The sequence below is a fragment of the Liolophura sinensis genome, chromosome 11 (assembly GCF_032854445.1).
Source record: "Liolophura sinensis isolate JHLJ2023 chromosome 11, CUHK_Ljap_v2, whole genome shotgun sequence".
Lineage (NCBI taxonomy): Eukaryota > Metazoa > Mollusca > Polyplacophora > Chitonida > Chitonidae > Liolophura > Liolophura sinensis.
This window is the reverse complement of record NC_088305.1, coordinates 22243486-22261650: the sequence shown is the minus strand read 5'-3', so window position 1 is coordinate 22261650 and position 18165 is coordinate 22243486. Positions and strand designations below refer to the sequence as shown.

Here is an 18165-nt window from a genome sequence, read left to right as displayed (position 1 = left end):
ACAATAAAACTAATAAACCTACTGGCCCAACAGAGCATCCCTCTAAGGCCACTAGGGACCCTGTCCAAACTTTTAATAAGTTTGCATCGTTGGAGGACGTTGGTCCTTCAACTTCGGATGTGGATGTGATGGATACATCACCCGCACCAGGGAGATCTAACAGCCGATCTCCCAGGAAGGGTCGTCCACGGTCCAAACATAAAGAGAAATCCCCAATACGTCTTCCTCCATAATGGCGATATATGACAAAATTATACAGTGGAATTGTCGAGGTCTTAAGGTTAATTTTATTGAAATAACACAGCTTGTTCAATCATTAAATCCTATAGCCCTGTGTCTTCAGGAAACTCACCTGAAGACATCTGACAATGATAAAATAACCCTTAAAAATTTTTCCTTATACAGTACTTACTCAAATGAAGAAGAGCGAGCTGCAGGCGGCTCTTCTATCTTCATCAATAACAATATTATCCACAGCCCTGTTGCTCTGGATACAGAGCTTCAGGCTGTGGCCGTTCGTGTTTCATTATCTGAAACAATCACAATGTGTTCAGTTATATTCCCCCGAACATTTCTTTGTCAGCATTAAAGTTACATAACTTAATAGAACAGTTTCCAAAACCTTTTATAATTATGAGAGATTTTAATTCCCATAACCCCCTATGGGGCAGTAATAACATAAATAATAAGGGCAAGATAGTCGAAGACTTCTTATCGAAGGAGGAACTGTGTTATTTCAATGATGGTTCTAATACCTATTTACATCCGGGCACTTATTCTGCTATCGATCTCACTATCACAGATCCATCACTTCTCCTTGATTTTTCTTGGAAGGTGCATGACGATCTTTGTGGTAGTGACCATTTTCCTATTATCCTAGAACATATCACTTCTAATTCTTTAGAACGTGTAGCTAGATGGAAATTCGATAAAGCAGACTGGATCGCCTTTGAGATGTTTTGTGAGGCTGATATCTCTCCAGAGATTCTCAAAGCAGCAGATGACCCTGTGTTAAACTTTAACGAGCTTGTTTTACGAGCTGCCGATAGAACTATACTTAAGACCTCGACAAATCCCAAATCCAAAAGTAAACCCTGGTACGACAATGACTGTCGTAAAGCCATAAAGGACCGTAAAAGGCTGAACGCAGATTTAATCATTGTCCTACTGATAATAATTTAAACCAGGTTCGTAATTTTAGAGCTAAGGCTCGTCGATTACTCAAGTCCAAGAGACGATCTTGTTGGCGGAACTTTGTTTCGAGCATTACGTCAAGAACAGCCATGCGTAAGGCCTGGAACATGGTTCAGAAACTTAAGGGCAAAAATAATAAAGCCAAAGTTCAGCATTTAAAAGATGGAGATAATATATTAACCTCTCCATCTGATATAGCCAATAAATTAGCTGAAACAATTTCAACAAAATCTTCTTCTGAGAACTATACCAAAGAATTCCAGCATATTAAAAACCAGAAGGAGAAAATTAAATTGCCCTTTTCTTCTAAAAATTTAGAAGATTATAATTGTCCTTTTAATATCGAGGAACTTAAGACTGCATTAAAAAATGCCCACGATACTGCCTGTGGCCCCGATAATGTATATTATAAGTTTCTCAACCATTTACCACCTGAACCACTGGAGACTCTCTTGGATTTGCTTAATGATATTTGGATAACTGGTAATTTTCCACCGTCATGGAGGGAGGCGTGTATTATCCCGGTCCGTAAACCCGGTAAGGATCATACTGATCCAAATAATTACCGTCCCATAGCTCTTACCAGCTGTGTCTGTAAGACTATGGAACGGATGATTAATGATAGACTTGTTTGGTTTCTTGAAACTAACAAGCTTTTATCTAACATTCAATGTGGTTTTTGTCAAGGTCGATCTACTTTAGATCACCTTGTTCGATTTGAAACTTTTATTCGTGATGGTTTTGTTAATAATGAACATGTGGTGTCCATATTTTTTGACCTTGAAAAGGCTTACGACACCACATGGAAATATGGTATTTTAAAAGACCTCACGGATATGGGTCTTAAAGGTCGCTTACCTATATTTATATCACAATTTTTATCCGGTCGTCAGTTTAAGGTACGGGTTTGGTCCACTCTTTCGGACTCTTATGAGCAGGAAATGGGTGTACCCCAGGGCAGTATTCTATCACCAACTCTGTTCAGCATAAAAATAAATAGCCTAGCAAAAACATTAACATCTGGCACAGAGGGTTCTTTATACGTCGATGATGTCCTTATATGCTACCGAGCTAAGAATATGAATAATATCGAGCGTCAGTTGCAGCTTTGTCTCAATAAAATCGAGAAATGGGCAACTGAAAACGGTTTTAGATTTTCAACGTCTAAAACCGTCGGTATGCATTTTTGTAATAAACGGAAATTTCATCTTGATCCCGAGCTTAATTTTTGTGGTGAACAGATTAAAATTGTTGGAGAAACCAAATTTTTAGGTATAATATTTGATAGTAAGCTATCTTTTATACCTCATATAAAAATGCTTAAAGCTAAATGTACAAAGGCTCTCGATATAATTAAGGTCGTGTCTAGCACCGATTGGGGTGCTGACCGATGAGTTTTACTTAATTTATATCGTTCTCTGGTGAGGCCTAAATTGGACTATGAATCCATCATTTACGGTTCCGCTAGGAAGTCATATATTAAAATGTTGGATCCTATCCATCATCAAGGTATGAGGCTCAGCCTTGGTGCTTTTAGAACCTCACCAGTAGAAAGTTTATACGTGGAGGCAAATGAACCTTCTTTATATAACCGACGTATTAAACTTAGCCTTCAATATGCCACAAAGCTTAAAGCTCGTCCAACAAACCCTGCCTACGACTGTGTTTTCAATCCATTGTATGTAGACAAATATATTAAATGTCCTAACAAGATCCCTTCGTTCGGTCTTCGCATACGGGACCATATTGTGGGAGCTAACATCAAGCTGGAGGATATAGCTCCGGTGCCTTTTCCGGAGTCTCCTCCATGGCTTCTCCCACAAACTAAACTAATATTTGATCTACGTAAATATAATAAATCAAATACAAATCCTCTTATAATTCAGCAAAGTTTGCTGAAATCAAGGCTGATTATATGGATTATAAATTTATATATACTGACGGGTCAAAGGATGGGGACAGGGTTGCGGCTGCGGCTGTCTTAGAGCAGCGGGTCACTTCTCTTCGTCTGCCCCCTTCAGCTTCCATCTTTTCTGCAGAGGCCAGGGCTATACTCCTGGCCTTATCATATGTTTCTTCTGGGCATGCCCAGAGGGCAGTGATATGTAGCGACTCGCTGTCTTGTCTTTCGGCGATTCAGAATAATAAATTTAAAAATCCATTTTTACCTGAGATAATAGCCAAACACCGAAAACTAATTAAAAGAGGTAAAGATATTATATTCTGTTGGATACCAAGTCACACTGGTATCCATGGAAACACAGTCGTAGACAGGGAAGCGAAAGCTGCCCTGTATAAACCTGTATCTCGGGTTAAAATCCCTTATACTGACGTGAAATCAAATATTCTTAAATATATTCGTGGCCTTTGGCAGGGTGAATGGGACTTGCAGATCCATAATAAACTGCATGCCATTCATCCTGTCATTGGCTACAATGCCTATACTTGTCTAATGTCTCGCAGAGACCAAGTAGTTTTAACGAGGTGTCGTATTGGGCATTCCATCTGACACACAATTTCATCTTACATGGGAGCAGTGCTCCCGAGTGTGTTGGATGTGATGCTGAATACGGCATCAAACATATTTTGGTTGACTGTGTAGACTTTGCCCATGTTCGGCAAAGGTTCTACACGGTCAACTCTATATATGATTTATTTGACAGCATCGCTGGCGATGTTGTCATAAATTATTTGAAGGCCATTGGCCTATATCATAAAATATAAATTTTAATTGTCATAAATATCTATAGAAAAACAGTTTTATACATATAGATGTATACATGTACTATAACCCTGGTTTTCGAGTTTTAAATCTTTTTTTTCTATTATACGATTTTAAACATGTCTGTACTTTTTGTTTTTACTTTTGATGTTCATATTATCGTATCGAAAGCCTTTACCGTCTCGCGTTTTCACCTTGTTCTCGCCACGATATGGCTGAAATATTGCCGATGTGGCGTTAAGCCATAATCATTCATTCATTCATTCATTTAAATATTAATGGTTTACGGGATCCGTCTAAAGAAGAACATGTCAAGCAATTTGTTTTCGATAAAGGAATTGATGTACTATTCTTACAGGAAACACACTTCGAAAACTATAATGACACTAAATATTTGCAAATCCCGGGCGATGCAAGGTGGGCGTGTGGGTCAAATCGAAGGTGTGGGGTGGGAATAATTATTAGGTATACGGTAGACTGCTTTATACGGAAAATACAGAAGTGCCATAACGGTCGCTACATAAGCCTTAGGGTTGAGCTCAACAACACTGCTTTAAACCTTGTTTGTGTATATGGCCCTAAAAATCCAAAGGAAAAAAAAGAGTTTATTTCTAATCTAGATAATGTGATGCAGGGCAGTGAGTTGGTTATTATGGGTGGGGATTTTAATTGTGTCGAGAGCATTGAATTAGATAGAGCTGGCTGTGCCACTAATGAAAGGAATGATGGGGTGGACGAAATTAATAATTTGAAAAGAGATTTTGGTATTTGTGATATTTTTAGGAAAGTGCATCTGAACAAGAATTGTTACACGTGGTCTAGGCGCCAGTGTGCCAGTAGATTGGATAGATTTTATATCCCTAACGCTGTGTTTAAGTATGTAACCCAGTGTGATGCTGTACATGTGTCTTTTTCTGATCATTCGTGTTTGTTTTTTGATATTTCTTTTGAAGATGTCATTTCATGGGGGCCGTTCTACTGGAAGTGTAATACTTCTGTGTTAAATGACACGGAGCTTGTTGATGATATTAAATCCGTCTTCCATGATATTTTCTCTGTCTGTACAACTGGTCATGCAGACCTAATAGACAGATGGCAGACATTTAAAAGGGAATGTAAAGACAGAATTCGGAGTTACTGTAAGGAGAAATCTATGAATAAAAAATGTGATTTTTTACTTGAACAAGAATTAAATGCGTTGAAATCTAGTCCAATCATTAACTGTGAGCGTATTGACAATGTGAAAAAGACTCTAAATGCCCTTTATAAGTCGAATCATGCGGGAGCGGTTATCCGTGCTAAAGCTGTTCAGTTTGATCAGGGAGAAAAACCAACCAAATATTTCATTAGACGAGAAGTTGGTAGGGGCAGAAAGAAGATGATCAAAAGTATTACTTGTCATAGTGATTCTTCAATAGCCCATGAATCTCAGAAAGGTATTGCTAAGTGTATAAGGTCGTATTATATGAAATTGTATACTGAACAAGATACTGACTCTTCCATTCAAGATGAGTTCTTGTCATCGCTTCCGATGTTAAATGACGATTGTAAAACTGCCTGCGAACAGGAGTTGTTTTTTGCAGTAAAAATATGTCTAAAAGCCGTTCGCCGGGATGCGACGGTTTGCCAGCAGAGTTTTATGTACAATTTTGGCCCCTGTTTTCGGGTGTGTTTACGGATGTAGTTAATTACTGTTTTAACTTGGGTAAATTAAGTAATTCACAGCGTTCTGGGTTAATCACACTATTATGTAAGGACCCCGACAATGCCGAAAGCATCAAAAACTAGAGGCCAATTAGCTTACTAAATGTAGATTAAAAGATTGTTTCTAAAGCTTTGTGCAATCGGTTAAAAAATGTGATCGATACAACTGTACTTCAGAATCAAACATGTGGAATACCAGGCCGAAGTATTTTTGACAACCTTCACTTATTACGAAATACATATGATTACGTTGAACAAAAAGATTTAAAAGGATGCTTTCTTAACTTAGATCAGGAGAAAGCCTTTGACAGAGTAGAATGGTCATTTTTGTTCAAATGTTTAGAGAAATTTAACTTCGGACCCGACTTTTGTAAGTGGGTGCAATTATTATATACTGACATTACAAGTAGTGTTATTGTGAACGGGCACATAACAGAAGAATTTAAACTGAGTCGAGGTGTCCGACAGGGTTGTTCTTTGTCACCATTATTGTATGTGTTGTCCTTAGAGCCCTTTATAGCGGCCATTAGAAACAATGACGAAATTAATGGTGTACGGTTACCCGGCACAAATAAGGAAACAAGAGTGTCGGCATTTGCAGATGATACGACTGCAATTTTATCTGAAGAGAGTTCTGTTCAGCATGTAGTTAAAATAACAGAAAGTTATGGAAAAGCCTCAGGAGCAAAACTCAACTTGTTGAAAAGCACGGTTCTTCCTATTGGTAACTGGGACGAAACTAACGTGCACAGTGGTGGGCTTAACATCATTACAAACTCAAAGATTTGTGGGGTATTTTTTTGACCAGATCAAACAGAACTCAATTCGGAGCGTGTTTTAAGTAAGGTAAAGAAACATGTATCAGCATGGAATGGAAGATATTTGACCCTACGGGGGAGGTCTGTCTTAATTAATACAGTTGCTTTAGCTGTCTTATGGTTTTCTGCACAGTGTACTCTGTTGCCACCTAAATGTGTCAATCAATGTTCCCAAACTGTGTTCAGATTTTTGTGGGATAACAAGCCCGAAAGTTTGAAGAGAGTTGTCGTACATAATAAAATAGGGAATGGAGGTCTAAACGTACATAATATAGAATGTAAAATAAAAGCTCTTGTTACTCGGCATGTTTTAAAATTAATTCATGGAACAACAGCGGAATGGAAATACTTTGCCATCTATTGGTTGGGTTTACCCTTAAGGCATGTTTGTCGTGAATTCTGTCGTTCCAATGTCCCACATTCTGAAAACATTCCACCTTTTTATAGACTGGCCTGGAGACCACAGGTGTACAGCAACCTGTAACATTGTGTTCAAGCAGGTATATTTATGAATATTTTGTAACAAAAATAGTACATTGTCCAAGAGCAATGGTGTCTATGCCGCATTTGGACTGGGTTAGAATATGGAAAACTGTTTTTCATCAATTCTTAGATCACAATTTGGTCAACTTCAGTTACAAGTTGGTTCATGACATTTTGCCCGTTAAGGAAAAACTTCTTAGGAGAAATGTAGCCACCGATGACTTGTGTGTTTTTTGCTCCCTGTCTGAAACTCGGCAACATCTGTTTGTACAATGTAAAATCGTTCAGGATGTGTTTAATGACTTTAACCGGATATTTGTTTTCTTTGCGAACTACCTACCAAATATGGACTCGAAAACATTAATTTACAAGGTATTCAATTCCACCTTTAACCAGGAAGTTAGAGCGGTGATGGTGTATGTCATATGTGTTCTTCAGTTTAGTATTTGGTGTGCACGCAACGACATAATATTTCAGAAGAAAAAACTAGACAGGTCATCTTTCGAGAAAATCTGGTGTATAAACAAAGTCTTCTGTACATTACGAAATGATAAATTAGTGTATTTATTGAAATAAGCAGCTAATGTGCAATTGTTCTATTCACAAAGCAGTCATCTTTTCTGTGATATTTTATTTTATTTAAGACTGCCTTGTGATTTCAAAAGTTTGTGATAACCGGGTATTGTGAAATCTTGTGTATTTGATGACAATCTGGGATGAAATTCAACAATTTTCAAAAAAAAAAAAAGCATACCAAACATTATGAATGTCAATATGTTTTACTGTGTTGTTATTTGGCATTTGCTAATCCACATTCTCCTCAAAGAAAGCGTACTCTGGTGACCGTGTACAAAAATAACACCAGCATACCAAACATTATCAATCTAAACATGCATTATCGTCTTCTTGTCATGTCAGCTTATCTTTGAATGCATATGCGATGAGGCACTGGCAGGAATGGGGACAAAAACGAACTTGGTTTTAAAGACAAAGTCACCGTTGCGAAATTTTAGAATGTTCGGCTTTTAATCGAAAGTTTGACTCATAAAGACCCCACCCGGCCCCGGTTCCTTTGCTGGTATTTTTCGTTTTGGATTTTAATATTTTATTAGTCCCACTCTCATGCACGTGTTACACGAAATGACAGTTGCGAAGCCATATTGTCTTCGAAGAAAGGGCTACTCTGGTAATCGTACAAACAAAACAACACCAACGTACAAAACTTCATCAATGTAAATATGTTTTATCGAATTTTTGTCATGTTCCCTCAGCTGTAAATGTATAAAGATGAAGCGCTGACATAAATGGGGACAAAAAGTAACTTTATTACTAAGTCTTCGTGGCGCAATCGGTTAGCGCGTTCGGCTGTTAACCGAAAGGTTGGTGGTTCAAGCCCACCCGGGGACGGCTCTTTTATTTGGAATTTGATTATCTTATTAGCCCCATTCTTTCATGCACGTGTCACACCAAATGGCATTTGCTTAATCCATACTGTAGTCGAGTGAGCGTCCTCTAGTGACCGTTTATAAAAGTAACACCAGCGTACCAAACATTATCAATCTCAACATGTATTACTGTATTCTTATCATGTCAGCTTATCGGTGAATGCATAGGCGATGAAGCACTGGCAGGAATGGAGACAAAAACGCAGTTGGTTTTAACGACAAATTCACCGTTGAGGAATCAATTCGCTTTTAGGCTTTAACCAAAAGTTTCATTCCTAAAGCACCCCATCCCCGGATTCGTTGACTGTTTTCTCCTTTTCGTTTTTTATATTTCGTTTTTTTACTTTGGCGATCGTAAAAAAATAAAACACCAGGGTGCAAAACTTTATCAATCTTAATATGTTTTATCGAATTTTTGTCATGTTCCCTCAGCGGTAAATGCATAGGCAATGAAGCACTGCCACGAACGGGTACAAAAACAAAGTTACTTTAACCCAATAAGTCTCCGTGGCGCAATCATTTAGCACGTTCGGCTGTTAACCGAAACGTCGGTGCTTTAAGCCAACCCCAAGACGGCTGAGTGATTTGGATTTTTATTATCTTATTATCGCCATTCTTTTATTCACGTGTCACACAAAATTCATTTGCTAATCAATATTGTAGTCGAAGAGAGAGTCCTCTGGTGACCGTGCACAAAATAACACCAGCATACCAAACATTATTATTCTCAATATGTTTTACTGTGTTGTTATTTGGCATTTGCTAATCCACATTCTCCTCGAAGAGAGCGTACTCTGGTGACCGTGTACAAAAATAACACCAGCATACCAAACATTATCAATCTAAACCTGCATTATCGTCTTCTTGTCATGTCAGCTTATCTTTGAATGCATATGCGATGAGGCACTGGCAGGAATGGGGACAAAAACGAACTTGGTTTTAAAGACAAAGTCACCGTTGCGAAATTTTAAAATGTTCGGCTTTTAATCGAAAGTTTGACTCATAAAGACCCCACCCGGCCCCCGGTTCCTTTGCTGGTATTTTTCGTTTTGGATGTTAATATTTTATTAGTCCCACTCTCATGCACGTGTTGAACGAAATGACAGTTGCGAAGCCACATTGTCTTCGAAGAAAGGGTACTCTGGTAATCGTACAAACAAAACAACACCAACGTACAAAACTTCATCAATGTTGTTACGGTATTGAAAACGGCAACAGAAAACAGACTCAGTGACTCAATATTTCAATGTAAACAATGCTTTATATATATAAAATGAGACGTACAGTTTTACAGACAGTTCAACAACAACAACATAAAAAACATACACATCAGTATTACCGGTCTTTAAAAGTTTCCAGTTCACCTTTTCATCCCAAGGAACGTGTTCCAGGATATCCAACGTAAAGACCATGGGATAAACACACAATTCACACAAGTCACAAATTGTCCTAGACAGGTACTTCGCCAGGATAGCGAACGCGAACACAGGTTACACAGAACTGGAACTGTCAAGCCTTTGAATGACGTCACACCCGCAGAGCACAACACAGGGTAAATACAGGCATGGAGGTATAATCCACTTCAGATCAGTCACAGCTCCCGCAGAAGCTCACAAACGAGCCGTTCAGAGACGTAGAGTAATGTCACCTTGTGGCAGAACGAACGTCCTTTGCAAAACTGAAAACTTCAGTTTAGAGTCCTTGACGACCTTGTCGGTCAGGTGAGGTCAGCGTGTTAAACAAATTACACAGTCCACACTGTATAATCATAATAAAGATCCGAACACCAATAAACGTGACTTCCGCAGAAATTCACATAAACCAGACATCAGTACTACTGTGGTACACAAACGGTGCCGGCATAAAAAATCTGTCCTCCCAAATGAAACTGGCATCACCAGCTCATATCAAAATAATGGACTCGATACGAGAGCGTCTCACACTCTCCTGGCTCCCAGTGGATGCAGCAAAAATACCTCCACTCTGCACAGAAAACACGGCTTATATACGTGCCAGGTGGATTCAACTATTCTTAGACACAGAATTAACAGCCAATGAACATCCAGTTAAATAAACAGAGCATTGAACAAGGTGCTTTCGGCCAGGTCCGCGCTGTACATATATAACAGGGCCTGTTATGCTTTCACAAAGGTCCGCAGACTAACAATACATGAAGACGTTAAATAGTCATACATAACAATGTAAATATGTTTTATCGAATTTTTGTCATGTTCCCTCAGCTGTAAATGTATAAAACATAAAGCACTGACATAAATGGGGATAAAAAGTAAGTTTATCACTAAGTCTCCGTGGCGCAATCGGTTAGCGCGTACGGCTGTTAACCTAAAGGTTGGTTGTTCAAGCCCACCCGGGGACGGCTCTGTTATTTTCATTTTGATTATCTTATTAGCCCCATTCTTTCATGCACGTGTCACACCAAATGGCAATTGCTAATCTATACTGTAGTCGAAGTGAGCGTCCTCTAGTGACCGTTTATAAAAGTAACACCAGCGTACCAAACATTATCAATCTCAACATGTATTACTGTATTCTTATAATGTCAGCTTATCGGTGAATGCATAGGCGATAAAGCACTGGCAGGAATGGAGACAAAAACGCAGTTGGTTTTAACGACAAATTCACCGTTGAGGAATCAATTAGCTTTTTAGGGTTTAAACCAAAAGTTTCATTCCTAAAGCACCCCATCCCCGGTTTCGTTGACGGTTTTCTCCTTTTCGTTTTTAATATTTTATTACTCCACTTCTGATGTACGTGTCACACGAAATGACAGTTACGAAACCATAATGGCTTTGAAGAAAGCGTACTTTGGTGATCGTACAAAAAAAAAACACCAGCGTGCAAAACTTTATCAATCTTAATATGTTTTATAGAATTTTTGTCATGTTCCCTCAGCGGTAAATGCATAGGCAATGAAGCACAGCCACGAACCGGTACAAAAACAAAGTTGCTTTAGCCCAATAAGTCTCCGTGGCGCAATCGTTTAGCACGTTCGGCTGTTAACCGAAAGGTTGGTGGTGCTTTAAGCCAACCCCGGGACGGCTGAGTGATTTGGATTTTTATTATCTTTTTACCGTCATTCTTTCATTCACGTGTCACACAAAATTCCATTTGCTAATCAATATTGTAGTCGAAGAGAGAGTCCTCTGGTGACCGTGCACAAAAATAACACCAGCATACCAAACATTATTAATCTCAATATGTTTTACTGTGTTGTTATTTGGCATTTGCTAATCCACATTCTCCTCAAAGAGAGCGTACTCTGGTGACCGTGTACAAAAATAACACCAGCATACCAAACATTATCAATCTGAACATGCATTATCGTATTCTTGTCATGTCAGCTTATCTTTGAATGCATATGCTATGGCACTGGCAGGAATGGGGACAAAAGCGAATTTGGTTTTAAAGACAAAGTCACCGTTGCGAAATTTTAGAATGTTCGAATTTTAATCAAAAGTTTGATTCATAACCACCCCATCCGGCCCCCGGTTCCTTTGCTGGTTTTTTCCTTTCTGATTTTAATATTTTGTTATTCCCGCTCTGATGTACGTGTTACACGAAATGACAGTTGCGAAGCCATATTGTCTTCGAAGAAAGGGTACTCTGGTAATCGTACAAACAAAACACCAACGTACAAAACTTCATCAATGTAAATATGTTTTATCGAATTTTTGTCATGTTCCCTCAGCGGTAAATGCATAGGCAATGAAGTACTGCCATGAACGGGTACAAAAACAAAGTTGCTTTAACCCAATAAGTCTCCGTGGCGCAATCGTTTAGCACGTTTGGCTGTAAACCGAAAGGTTGGTGCTTTAAGCCAACCCCGGGACGGCTGAGTGATTTGGATTTTTATTATCTTATTACCGCCATTCTTTCATTCACGTGTCACACAAAATTCCATTTGCCAATAAATATTGTAGTCGAAGAGAGAGTCCTCTGGTGACCGTGCACAAAAATAACACCAGCATACCAAACATTATTAATCTCAATATGTTTTACTGTGTTGTTATTTGGCATTTGCTAATCCACATTCTCCTCGAAGAGAGCGTACTCTGGTGACCGTGTACAAAAATAACACCAGCATACCAAACATTATCAATCTGAACATGCATTATCGTATTCTTGTCATGTCAGCTTATCTTTGAATGCACATGCGATGGCACTGGCAGGAATGGGGACAAAAACGAATTTGGTTTTAACGACAAAGTCACCGTTGAGAAATTTTGGAATGTTCGGCTTATAATGGAAAGTTTGACTCATAAACACCCTATCCGGCCCCCGGTTCCTTTGCTGGTTTTTTTGTTTTTGATTTTAATATTTTATTAGTCCCACTCTGATGCACGTGTTACACGAAATGACAGTTGCCAAGCCATATTGTCTTCGAAGAAAGTCTACTCTGGTAATCGTACAAACAAAACAACACCAACGTACAAAACTTCATCAATGTAAATATGTTTTATCGAATTTTTGTCATGTTCCCTCAGCGGTAAATGCATAGGCAATGAAGTACTGCCATGAACGGGTACAAAAACAAAGTTGCTTTAACCCAATAAGTCTCCGTGGCGCAATCGTTTAGCACGTTTGGCTGTAAACCGAAAGGTTGGTGCTTTAAGCCAACCCCGGGACGGCTGAGTGATTTGGATTTTTATTATCTTATTACCGCCATTCTTTCATTCACGTGTCACACAAAATTCCATTTGCCAATAAATATTGTAGTCGAAGAGAGAGTCCTCTGGTGACCGTGCACAAAAATAACACCAGCATACCAAACATTATTAATCTCAATATGTTTTACTGTGTTGTTATTTGGCATTTGCTAATCCACATTCTCCTTGAAGAGAGCGTACTCTGGTGACCGTGTAGAAAAATAACACCAGCATACCAAACATTATCAATCTGAACATGCATTATCGTATTCTTGTCATGTCAGCTTATCTTTGAATGCATATGCTATGGCACTGGCAGGAATGGGGACAAAAACGAACTTGCTTTTAAAGACAAAGTCACCGTTGCGAAATTTTAGAATGTTCGGCTTTTAATCGAAAGTTTGACTCATAAAGACCCCATCCGGCCCCCGGTTCCTTTGCTGTTTTTTTCCTTTCTAATTTTAATTTTTTGTTAGTCCCGCTCTCATGCACGTGTTACACGAAATGACAGTTGCAAAGCCATATTGTCTTCGAAGAAAGGCTTCTCTGGTAATCGTACAAACAAAACAACACCAACGTACAAAACTTCATCAATGTAAATATGTTTTATCGAATTTTTGTCATGTTCCCCTCAACTGTAAATGTATAAAAGAAAAAGCACTGACATAAATGGGGACAAAAAGTAACTTTATTACTAAGTCTCCGTGGCGCAATCGGTTAGCGCGTTCGGCTGTTAACCGAACGGTTGGTGGTTCAAGCCCACCCGGGGACGGCTCTGTTATTTTCATTTTGATTCTTATTAGCCCCATTCTTTTATGCACGTGTCACACCAAATGGCATTTACTAATCCATACTGTAGTCGAAGTGAGCGTCCTCTAGTGACCGTTTATAAAAGTAACACCAGCGTACCAAACATCATCAATCTCAACATGTATTATCATGTATTCTTATCATGTCAGCTTATCGGTAAATGCATAGGCGATGAAGCACTGGCAGGAATGAGGACAAAAACGCAGTTGGTTTTAACGACAAATTCACCGTTGCGCAATCGGTTAGCTTTTTAGGGTTTAAACCAAAAGTTTCATTCCTAAAGCACCCCATCCCCGGTTTCGTTGACGGTTTTCTCCTTTTCGTTTTTAATATTTTATTACTCCACTTCTGATGTACGTGTCACACGAAATGACAGTTATGAAACCATATTAGCTTCCAAGAAAGCGTACTTTGGTGATCGTACAAAAAAAAACACCAGCGTGCAAAACTTTATCAATCTTAATATGTTTTATCGAATTTTTGTCATGTTCCCTCAGCGGTAAATGCATAGGCAATGAAGTACAGCCACGAACGGGTACAAAAACAAAGTTGCTTTAGCCCAATAAGTCTCCGTGGCGCAATCGTTTAGCACGTTCGGCTGTTAACCGAAAGGTTGGTGGTGCTTTAAGCCAACCCCGGGACGGCTGAGTGATTTGGATTTTTATTATCTTATTAGCCCCATTCTTTCATGCACGTGTCACACCAAATTCCATTTGCTAATCAATATTGTAGTGGAAGAGAGAGTCCTCTGGTGACCGTGCACAAAAATAACACCAGCATACCAAACATTATTAATCTCAATATGTTTTACTGTGTTGTTATTTGGCATTTGCTAATCCACATTCTCCTCGAAGAGAGCGTACTCTGGTGACCGTGTACAAAAATAACACCAGCATACCAAACATTATCAATCTGAACATGCATTATCGTATTCTTGTCATGTCAGCTTATCTTTGAATGCATATGCTATGGCACTGGCAGGAATGGGGACAAAAGCGAATTTGGTTTTAAAGACAAAGTCACCGTTGCGAAATTTTAGAATGTTCGAATTTTAATCAAAAGTTTGATTCATAAACACCCCATCCGGCCCCCGGTTCCTTTGCTGGTTTTTTCCTTTCTGATTTTAATATTTTGTTATTCCCGCTCTGATGTACGTGTTACACGAAATGACAGTTGCGAAGCCATATTGTCTTCGAAGAAAGGGTACTCTGGTAATCGTACAAACAAAACACCAACGTACAAAACTTCATCAATGTAAATATGTTTTATCGAATTTTTGTCATGTTCCCTCAGCTGTAAATGTATAAAAGATGAAGCACTGACATGAATGGGGACTAAAAAGTATCTTTATTACTAAGTCTCCGTGGCGCAATCGGTTAGCGCGTTCGGCTGTTAACCGAAAGGTTGGTGGTTCAAGCCCACCCGGGGACGGCTCTGTTATTTTCATTTTGATTATCTTATTAGCCCCATTCTTTCATGCACGTGTCACGCCAAATGGCATTTGCTAATCCATACTGTAGTCGAAGTGAGCGTCCTCTAGTGACCGTTTATAAAAGTAACACCAGCGTACCAAACATTATCAATCTCAACATGTATTACTGTATTCTTATCATGTCAGCTTATCGGTGAATGCATAGGCGATGAAGCACTGGCAGGAATGAGGACAAAAACGCAGTTGGTTTTAACGACAAATTCACCGTTGCGCAATCAGTTAGCTTTTTAGGGTTTAAACCAAAAGTTTCATTCCTAAAGCACCCCATCCCCGGTTTCGTTGACGGTTTTCTCCTTTTCGTTTTTAATATTTTATTACTCCACTTCTGATGTACGTGTCACACGAAATGACAGTTACGAAACCATATTGGCTTCCAAGAAAGCGTACTTTGGTGATGGTACAAAAAAAAACACCAGCGTGCAAAACTTTATCAATCTTAATATGTTTTATAGAATTTTTGTCATGTTCCCTCAGCGGTAAATGCATAGGCAATGAAGCACTGCCACGAACGGGTACAAAAACAAAGTTGCTTTAACCCAATGAGTCTCCGTGGCGCAATCGTTTACTACGTTCGGCTGTTAACCGAAAGGTTGGTGCTTTAAGCCAACCCCGGGACGGCTGAGTGATTTGGATTTTTATTATCTTATTACCGCCATTCTTTCATGCACGTGTCACACAAAATTCCATTTGCTAATCAATATTGTAGTCGAAGAGAGAGTCCTCTGGTGACCGTGCACAAAAATAACACCAGCATACCAAACATTATTAATCTCAATATGTTTTACTGTGTTGTTATTTGGCATTTGCTAATCCACATTCTCCTCGAAGAGAGCGTACTCTGGTGACCGTGTACAAAAATAACACCAGCATACCAAACATTATCAATCTCAACATGCATTATCGTATTCTTGTCATGTCAGCTTATCTTTGAATGCACATGCGATGGCACTGGCAGGAATGGGGACAAAAACGAATTTGGTTTTAACGACAAAGTCACCGTTGAGAAATTTTGGAATGTTCGGCTTATAATGGAAAGTTTGACTCATAAACACCCTATCCGGCCCCCGGTTCCTTTGCTGGTTTTTTTGTTTTTGATTTTAATATTTTATTAGTCCCACTCTGATGCACGTGTTACACGAAATGACAGTTGCCAAGCCATATTGTCTTCGAAGAAAGTCTACTCTGGTAATCGTACAAACAAAACAACACCAACGTACAAAACTTCATCAATGTAAATATGTTTTATCGAATTTTTGTCATGTTCCCTCAGCGGTAAATGCATAGGCAATGAAGTACTGCCATGAACGGGTACAAAAACAAAGTTGCTTTAACCCAATAAGTCTCCGTGGCGCAATCGTTTAGCACGTTTGGCTGTAAACCGAAAGGTTGGTGCTTTAAGCCAACCCCGGGACGGCTGAGTGATTTGGATTTTTATTATCTTATTACCGCCATTCTTTCATTCACGTGTCACACAAAATTCCATTTGCCAATAAATATTGTAGTCGAAGAGAGAGTCCTCTGGTGACCGTGCACAAAAATAACACCAGCATACCAAACATTATTAATCTCAATATGTTTTACTGTGTTGTTATTTGGCATTTGCTAATCCACATTCTCCTTGAAGAGAGCGTACTCTGGTGACCGTGTAGAAAAATAACACCAGCATACCAAACATTATCAATCTGAACATGCATTATCGTATTCTTGTCATGTCAGCTTATCTTTGAATGCATATGCTATGGCACTGGCAGGAATGGGGACAAAAACGAACTTGCTTTTAAAGACAAAGTCACCGTTGCGAAATTTTAGAATGTTCGGCTTTTAATCGAAAGTTTGACTCATAAAGACCCCATCCGGCCCCCGGTTCCTTTGCTGGTTTTTTCCTTTCTAATTTTAATTTTTTGTTAGTCCCGCTCTCATGCACGTGTTACACGAAATGACAGTTGCAAAGCCATATTGTCTTCGAAGAAAGGCTTCTCTGGTAATCGTACAAACAAAACAACACCAACGTACAAAACTTCATCAATGTAAATATGTTTTATCGAATTTTTGTCATGTTCCCCTCAACTGTAAATGTATAAAAGAAAAAGCACTGACATAAATGGGGACAAAAAGTAACTTTATTACTAAGTCTCCGTGGCGCAATCGGTTAGCGCGTTCGGCTGTTAACCGAACGGTTGGTGGTTCAAGCCCACCCGGGGACGGCTCTGTTATTTTCATTTTGATTATCTTATTAGCCCCATTCTTTTATGCACGTGTCACACCAAATGGCATTTACTAATCCATACTGTAGTCGAAGTGAGCGTCCTCTAGTGACCGTTTATAAAAGTAACACCAGCGTACCAAACATCATCAATCTCAACATGTATTATCATGTATTCTTATCATGTCAGCTTATCGGTAAATGCATAGGCGATGAAGCACTGGCAGGAATGAGGACAAAAACGCAGTTGGTTTTAACGACAAATTCACCGTTGCGCAATCAGTTAGCTTTTTAGGGTTTAAACCAAAAGTTTCATTCCTAAAGCACCCCATCCCCGGTTTCGTTGACTGTTTTCTCCTTTTCGTTTTTAATATTTTATTACTCCACTTCTGATGTACGTGTCACACGAAATGACAGTTATGAAACCATATTAGCTTCCAAGAAAGCGTACTTTGGTGATCGTAGAAAAAAAAACACCAGCGTGCAAAAATTTATCAATCTTAATATGTTTTATAGAATTTTTGTCATGTTCCCTCAGCGGTAAATGCATAGGCAATGAAGCACTGCCACGAACGGGTACAAAAACAAAGTTGCTTTAACCCAATAAGTCTCCGTGGCGCAATCGTT

At 39.0% G+C, this 18165-nt stretch overlaps 4 non-coding genes across 4 annotated transcripts; all 4 read left to right on the top strand.

Moving 5' to 3' along the window:
- The first annotated feature begins 8254 nt into the window (after window positions 1-8254).
- Window positions 8255-8328, top strand: Trnan-guu (transfer RNA asparagine (anticodon GUU)). The gene has a single exon. It is a non-coding gene; the product is annotated as a tRNA-Asn (tRNA).
- Window positions 8329-13731: 5403 nt separating this feature from the next.
- On the top strand, window positions 13732-13805 carry Trnan-guu (transfer RNA asparagine (anticodon GUU)). Its single transcript has one exon. It is a non-coding gene; the product is annotated as a tRNA-Asn (tRNA).
- Window positions 13806-15200: 1395 nt separating this feature from the next.
- Trnan-guu (transfer RNA asparagine (anticodon GUU)) lies at window positions 15201-15274 on the top strand. Its single transcript has one exon. It is a non-coding gene; the product is annotated as a tRNA-Asn (tRNA).
- A 2191-nt stretch (window positions 15275-17465) lies between these two features.
- Window positions 17466-17539, top strand: Trnan-guu (transfer RNA asparagine (anticodon GUU)). The gene has a single exon. It is a non-coding gene; the product is annotated as a tRNA-Asn (tRNA).
- Window positions 17540-18165: the final 626 nt, after the last annotated feature.